Consider the following 9,167-nt stretch of genomic DNA (forward strand, 5'->3'; position numbering starts at 1 on the left):
TCTGCTAAAGCATCTACTTTTTCATTAATATCTTTAATGTCCCTTTGAAGAAATTTTTTCTTCTGCTTCATATAATCAATTTCTTCCTCAATATTTCTTTTTCTCTTCGAATTTTCAGATTTAGTTAAAGATTTTTGTTCTTCTAAATACTGCATATATTTAGACCTTGCAGAAGCTGCTGCTGATCTCATTTCTTTATTAATTTCGATATTAAGAACACCTCCAGAAAATTTTATGTAATCAAATACTGTGCGTTGAAAAATGTATGATGAGTCACTTAAATTTTCAATTTCAATTGTTTTATGCTTTATTTACAAAGAAGCCCCTGTCCACAGAGGCCTATCCATGTGACAAGATAAGAATCATTTTCACTATTTTCCATACTTTTGAATAGTGAAAATCATGAAAATAAGAAGTGAGAAAATGTGTCAAGAGAAGGATTTTGAGGATCAAAAGTAGAAAATTCATGTAAATTTGTCTTAACTACTTTGTCTAGAAACTCTCCAAACTGCAGCAGAATCTCATCACAATCATCTTGTAAAACACGTTTATTCCGCATTAATACCGTTAGAACTATTTTCATTTTGTTCTGGGCTTTTAACCATCAATCGCGGGTCTATACAAGATGCATTTCGAATAAGAGAATAATTTATTGGACATTTAGATATTAAGCGTTGTACCATTGTTAAGACACACTGTTGACCTTCTTGTCTCAATGCAAAACTTTCAGCTTGTGAAATGTCCTTCCTGCGGCATTTATCATTCATTAACTGCTCAGCAATGAATCCCAAATAAACTTTACTTTTATCATTATAACAATTTGGATCATTAAAATTAAATTTATAAAGATTTTCTGCTTTAGTTATTTTTGAATATTCTAGTTTCAAAATTTTAAAGTGCTGAAGGCAATTATTTACAACTTTTAAGATATCTTCAACAAAAAAGGGAATAAGTGGTTTACTACTTTGATATTATTCAAGGAAAGGCAATAATATTTTCGACAGAGAGAGAAAAAATTTAATTCTATAAGAAATGTTTTATGTTTAGTTGCCTCCAAAATATTTGAGAAGGATTTCGATGAATTTTTTTTTAAACTTCCCCATTTCAACTTTTTAATGTACAGTAGCAAGTCGTCCCATCCCATATTTCAATGGCTCTTTCAACTGCTGGGACATTTTGCAACCATCGGTAAAAGCAGAATTTAACAGGAAGCTTTTTTAAGCCAGATATACTTAAAAAATCTTCACATCTTGCAGGAGAATCTTTAAAAATCCAATATAAGGAGGATAAGAATGATGGAATGTCCCAGCCAGTGGATGACATTCCATGCTTGAAAGTATTGTTAAGAATGTGTAAACCACATGTCCCTAATGTCAAGCATTGAATGTTATATTCCTTTGTCAAGTCCTGTTGCAATAAATCATAAAATTTCAGGTTTACTGCAGGACCATCCATCGATATTTGTAAGAGTTATGGCAAGTCTAATTTTTCAACATATTCATAATATTTGGATAATTTCACTTGTTGCATGCCCTATAAATGCAAAAGTAAGGTACTGAGTTCTGACCTTATTTTCATGATGCCAGTACCTCACATGAATATCTAGTTGCTTCTTTTGATTTGTCAGATTGAGAGTCTCATCAAATAGTAATGTAAAAAACTCAGCATTTTTACAATAATAAAGCTTTAGTAATAAAGTTTTAAAATAAGGGCCAAGACCAAAATAACAGATATAAGCACATTTCTTTTCACTACATGAAAACTGTTTTGCAATGGAATTATGCGGGAACATTTTAGTGAATAACGGCCCATTATCATCGCACGATTTAAAAGAATAGTGGCTTTTGATCCACTTAAAAGCCCACAATATTTCTGCATCTGTAACTTCAGATTTGAAAAGAAAAGAATTGATTTTATTATTTTCTACACTTATTGATGTTGAATTAGCAGTTACATCTTTTCCTGAAGTAGATGGTTCTTCTAATTTGACAAAATTCATGATACTGTTAGAAGAAACTCTGCAGTTGAGAAGGGAGAGATGTTTTGCACCTAAAAGGGGCATTACATGCAAGGCATTAGTAAAATTAAGTATCGCATATACAGAAAAAACTCGTTAATTCGGACACCCATAATCCGGACCTCAAAGCTACAAACTTTCTGCGCATGCGTCGCGTTCACGCATGCGCACAGGCGTTTACGAGAGCGCGTAAGACCCTTACGGCTGCGAATATGTTTGTGCGCATGCGCGTTTAATGTGTAACGGAGTTATACGCTAAGCTAAAGTTATCTAATTCAGTTAATGTTGCTGATTGCGTTGTTCCTTAATCTTCGAATTGGATCCGGCTTATTATTTTTTGCAGACTGTTAGAGCAATTTTATAAAAGTAAGCTTGAACTTTCGATTATGTCAAATAGAATTTCCGATATATATTTACTACAAAGCGAAAGTATGTTTCGAAATCTGAAATCTGTTTATCAATTTCACGCTGCTCTGCGGCAGAGGGGGGGGGCAGAAACATCATTATTAGATTATGATAGATTAGAAAGATTATGTCAAATAGAATTTCCGATATATATTTACTAATATGTAATTTGTATCTACAAAGCGAAAGTATGTTTTGAAATTCGAAATCTGTTTATCAATTTCACCCTGCGGATTGGAAGTTGATCTGTCAGCACTATCCTTATCTTCAGGGCAGATGTTTTTATTTTATTTGGTTTATAATTCCGTACTAAGTGTAGTATTTCATCTCGATATACTCTTGTCTTTGATATGATTTAAATCAAGTTCCTCGTCATTATAATTCGCTTCCGATAGTGAAGAAAGTGACCCAGAGGTTATTGAAAACGAAAACATTTCGAACACAGCAATTATAGGACTTGAACAGCGGAACTTTGTAACTAAACAAGAAATTATGTCTGTTTAATAGAATTAAAGAGAAAGTATTATCACATGAAACAAAGCAACTTACATTGAAGGAAATGTTTAATAAAGTAAACAAATAAATATTAAGCTTTTTCTTTTTGTAAATTTTGATACCCTTTAAATCATAATTGTTCTTTATTTCATAAATTACGGTTTCATATTTTTAATTTTGTAATTTCTGCATGCCATCTTACAAGATTTAAACTGATGATCTATAATCCGGAATCGCCGAAGTCCGGATTAACAACTTTTGACTGTATATGTATATAATGTATGCATATATATATATATATACATATATATATAATAAGAAATGTATACTGAAAATATACATTTTTTACTATATATATATATATATATACAGTACAAAGTCCGAGATCCGGACATCCAATATCTGAAATGATCTAAAATCCGGACCTCAAAGCCACCACCAACCAATTTTTTAGGGCTTTTTTTGGAGGGAAGGGGTATGCTTTACACATGCGCATTAGATTTTTTTCCTTATCATAAAAAATATGCCGGAAATCCCGATTCTTAATCTCAGTTTGGCGCTAAATAAAATATCTCATTATTGAAGAAATAATTATTTTAGCGTAAATTTGTGTGATTAGTAACTTGACTCCATAGCTGTGTATCTGCTTGGCATAATCTCAAACCGAAACATTTTTTAATTTTACACCAACTAATATTTTATATCCTCGATGCCGAAATCGCGAATCATTATTTATTGTATTTTGCTTTCATCACCGCATGTTTGAGTGATGACTCATGCAGCGACGCCAAATAAGAGTATTATCCGATTACAGATTTAAGTTTAATGCGCTAAAATGTTGACAAGGGGAGATTTAACAGAAATTTCTTTCCTTATGCTAAAAATAGATTTTGTTAATGATACTCATAGGACAAACGATTATATTTAGTGCTATTTGAATTAAGAATAACTGATTTGTTATTCACATAAAGCCAGAACCAGCACCAGAGCTCGCATGGCCGCACCAGGCGGCAGAATTTAGGGAAGTTAAACAGAAGTTTTTCATTGCGATGACAATGCGCCAATCATCAATCAATGGAGGGCAAAATCTGTAATATGGTTCTAAATCCAGAAAATACAGCTACCGATAGTGAAGAAAGTAACAGAGAGGTTACTGAACGAGAAAAAATTTTGATTGACAAGCTATTCGGAATTCTCGACACAGCAATTACAGGACTTGAACAATGGAACTTAATAACTGAACAAGAAATTATATGTCTAAAGTATTAGCAGAGAAAACAAATCAAACAACTCACATTGAAAGAAATGTTTAATAAAGTAAACATATAAATATTAAGCTCTTTTCTTTTGTAAATTCTGATACCCTTTAAATCATAAATCACGATTTCATATTTTCAATTTTATAATTTCTACGTGCCATCTTAGCAGATTTAAAATGATCTAATATCCGGAAAAATCTCAAATCTGGGATTGCCAAAGTCCCGACGAGTCCAGACCTCGGACTTTGTACTGTGTGTGTGTATATATATATAAATATATATAATGTGTTTATTCCGTATTTTATATATATATATATATATATATAATACGGAATGTATATTTTCAGTTAAACTTCTACCCAATAACTTTATCATAATTCATGAAAGTTAATTTTGTGTCTAGTTAATTCAGGAAAATTAGTTTCAATTAGTTGTTTTCAACTTTAAAAATATTTAAAAAATTTTAATTAGTTAGTTGTTTTCAACTAATAATTGTATCGCCATTAGCAAAAATAATGCATTACTATTAACAGCATACTTAATTGTCTATTGAAGCTTCAAAACATACTTCCAAACTTCACTTTTTCTCGGCTAGCGTTACCGAATTTGCCCTTGGCGACCTAAAATCGAAATGGAGCCAACAGATTTCCCGCAAAATCGATAACAGACCATCTGCAGAAATAAACTCATAATCCCTATATCCCATACATATAGTATGTGCAAAAGAGAATAAACTCCGTAGAAGGTGATAAAAAATTAATTTATGGCTTAATTGAAACAAACACAGAAATTAAGCTAAGCAAAACCGTGTAAAAACAAATTGAAATGATAAAACGAAACTTAATTTTCAGCGCTGACTCTCCCATTCTAGAAATTTCAATTTTTTTCAGACAAAGACCACATTTAGCTTTATAAGGATTGTCATCCATCAATATCCAGTCTTTATAGTCAGCTTGATGAGGCCACAGTTTATTGAAAATGCAACTTCCAGGCATCTCTTTCCTATTGGCGTCGGAAGGGTTGTGGCTGCTCTAATTTTGGCAAATATTTTCAGAATCCCCCCCTTTTTTTTCTCGAGCACCTTCATCATCACTTTCGCCTTTTAAAAAACTTCCGGCTTCACGCTTTCGTCACAATCTGCCTAAATTTATGGATAACACTTGTTTCGAAAGATTGGGTGAATAGCCAATCGGACACCGATACTTTCGTTCGGGTAGCTAAATTTATTTATTTATTTATTTATTATTATTATTATTATTATTATTTTTTTTTTTTTTTTTTTTATCGTTTGCAACGCAAATCCGCCAACAGATTGGTTAAGAGCCGTGTAATTTTAATTCCATATTCATGAGAAATCGCAATTCACTCTGAGAATGGCAATCATTAGAAATGATAAGAGATGTCAAATGAGCAAAATTAAGGACTGTTTATTCATTTTGGCCAAAATTAAGGACTTTTAAGGACCAAAAATCATTTTTGAAAAAATTAAGGACTGTACGAACCCTGATTAATGTTTGTAATAACACATCGGAGGAGGCTCTCGGATCTGCTAGCCAAAACATTGATCTCATTTTTTTGCATGTACGGGCTCTCTTTGCTTATTCTCTTTTAATTGAGAAGGAAGTTTTTGACACATTACTTGCAAATGCCTTTTCTGGCAGATTAAACACTTAACCTTAGTCACGAGAAATATGTTTTTGCCTTAAACATAACAAACATGCCCCCTTCTTAAATATTAAATCTTTTTTATCCAGATATGTATTATTTTCAGAAGCTTAAAATTCGTTGTTATGCTCTTGAATCAAGAGTTCTGATTTCGTTTACAGATACGAGTCATAAAATGTTTCTCCATTTTCAGTGACTTTCACTTTTATCCTGGCCGCTATCAATTTCTCCTTGTAAGTCTAACATGACTCAAATTCTTTAATATATTCTTCTTGCGAGACTTCTTTCAATTTCAACAGGAGATCCAATATTTCTTCATCCAATTGTTGTATTCGAATTCTTTTACCTTCCAGAATTTCTAGGGACAATAAAACATAACTGTTCAATTCTCATTCAAATGTTCATGTAAGCTATTATATGCTTTCATGAAGGCTGCACGCAGTGATATTATTTTTACTTTCAAAGCTTCCATTTCTGCTGTTAAACCATCAAAAATGTCCTTTACCTAACTAATGCGTCCTGTCAGATAGACGGCACATTTTATTGTGGTGATTTACGTTTTAAAAATGGATTTTGAACCAGTTGAGATTCATGCACTAACCTAGTGCTTCATATTACAGAGTAAAGAACACCTGTGCTACAAAAATATACTTTATTCCACAGCAAAAGTGCGCAGCAACATGCTTAACGAAAACTCGTTCTCTCTTAAAAAACATACTTTCTTCTACACATATGTAGCGCATGTGCATTGACAATTACCAAAGGAGCTTGGCTGCCACTGCCATCTGTTGGATAAACTATTTGATACAGCCCAGTTTGCTTCATGTATAATTTACAGATATATTTTGTACCTCACACACATATATACAGATGGAGGACAAAATAATATGAATACCTGTGAAATAATGGAAAATCTTTATTAATAAGGAGTTGGACTATCCTTTGACTGAAGTACAGATTGAATGCGAAGTGGGATAGATGCACAAAGGTCATGGACAATATTTAAAGGAATATTACGCCATTCCTCCTGCAGAGCGGTCTCTAATTCCGAAAGTCCAGATGGAGGTGGAAGTCGGGAACGAAGTATCTACAGATCCCCAATATATTGTTAAGTGCAAATGGGTTCATAGTGGACTGAATGCACACAGAACCAATAATAGCTTAATAAAATTTATTTGACCATAAGGAACACTTTACAGTTTTGGAACTTTCCACAAAAATAATCGTAAAGTTCTTTTCGGTATAACAAAGCACAGTTAGTAGTTACATTTGAAAACTAATAATGTTAAACACAATGCAATGCAAAGCGTACACAAAGATCACACAGATCTCTGACTTCTCCGAGGTCATAATAATGTAAAACAGAATGCAATGCAAAGCATACCCAAAGATCACACAGATCTCTCACTTCTCCGAAGTCAGCTCTGAACTAAAACCAAGAATTGATACTATCTAAGGGCTTATATAGATTTACACTGGCAACTGAGAAACCCCTACTACCTTCCATTTCTTGAAATTACAGGAAGTTAAAGTTACACACAACTGGATACGGCTACAGTTACTCAATTATAATACCAATTACAATCATGCAAGGACATCTGAAGACAAAAATTAAGTCGCCAAAATCATAGCCATCTTGGGAATATCACGCCAATCTGGCAAGGTAACCATTTACCTTAAATGGACTTGCCAGTGTATCCTTATTTTTTTGGCAGAGCTTCTATGTCTCAATCATTCATGTTACATTATACAAAAGATTCTACAATTTCACATACACAAAATTCATAACACTGCCCTTTTTCCAAGGACTACACGTCGCGGGCAGTACAATCCCTGGACAAGAAGCATACTTCATAAATAACATACATACAGAAAATTAATGTAATACCAAGACAATAAACTCAATAACATGCAACAAGTCAAATACTAGATCAATAATTAAATGCACAAATTTACAAACAGGACTATGGTCTTAGTTTATTATTTACATATATACTATGGCCATAGTAAGGGGCTAATAACACTGCCCTTTTCTCAAGGACTACACTCCCGGGCAGTACAGTCCCTGGACTAGAAGCCATACTTCATAAATAACATACATACAGAAAATTAATGCAATATCAAGACAATAAACTCAATAAATAACATGCAACAAGTCAAATACTAGATCAATAATTAAATGCACGAATTTACAAACAGGACTATAGTTTATTATTTACATATATACTATGGCCATAGTGAGGGGCTTGCCTGTCGTAAACGATTTTATTCAAAGAATTTGATGGCTCATGAATGCAAACTATGACATCATTCAGCCTGTTTAACACTGTGTAAGGATTTTAGAAGAAAATTCTTTCTGCCAAATCACATTCCATAACTACAACTTCTCACCTACGCTGAACCGACGTCTTGTAGATCTCGTGTCATATCAGGTCTTCTGTGTCGTCAAATTAACTGCCCCTCATGCAAATCTGCACATCACTTCAAATTGTACCTGGAGATCTTGAATGCACTCCTCAGATGATGAATGTGCATCTGGAGGGAGACCAAACAAGAGATTACAGGGCAGACGAATGGAATCTGGGATGGGGAATGGAAGTCTCATGCACAGCATTGCGATTAGGTCAGTAAGAACAGAAATAATTTCTGGTCCCAGTAATGATGGTTTCAGGAAACCATCAGCAAGAGGTTAATAAGGATAGTTCCATTAAACCTTTCTACCACGCCATCTGACTGGAGATGCAAAGGTGTTGTTCGAGTTTTGTCGATGCCAATTAGCCTGCAGAATTCTTTAATTACAGCCGAGATAAAATTTCTTCGTTGATCAGAATGTAACTGGAGAGGCACTCTGAACCTGGAAATCTAATGCTGTATCATTCATGATCTCTGCTACTGTGACAGCCTCTTGATCAGGATCTCTTCAGGCCACTTGGTGATGAATGAAAACGAGGATGTATTTGTTGCACTCAGCAGTTCATGGCAGAGGTCCCAAGATGTCAAAAGGTGATTCTACATTGTAACATTGCAGCTTTCCTCAGTTGTTTCTTCTGACCCACACAGGCATCGCAAGTTTGGCACCACTTTTGTGAACCTACAGTAACATGGCATATGCGGCAGATATCTTGACACTTGCATATTTGGATTAGACTTTTACTATCTGGATCCATAGATATAAAAAGTTTCTGACATGGCATAAAAGGATAGACTAAGAATTGTAAAAGTCCAAATGGAGTAACTAGCAGGCTTGGCACTTGCTGACCTACTGAGGTGCGTGCCATCTAAGAATTTCAAGATGATAGCCAAAGAAAAAAATATACTGATCCAAA

The sequence above is a fragment of the Stegodyphus dumicola genome, chromosome 4 (assembly GCF_044657685.1).
Source record: "Stegodyphus dumicola isolate Sdum_Otavi_A_Nest chromosome 4, ASM4465768v1".
Taxonomy (NCBI): Eukaryota; Metazoa; Arthropoda; class Arachnida; order Araneae; family Eresidae; genus Stegodyphus; species Stegodyphus dumicola.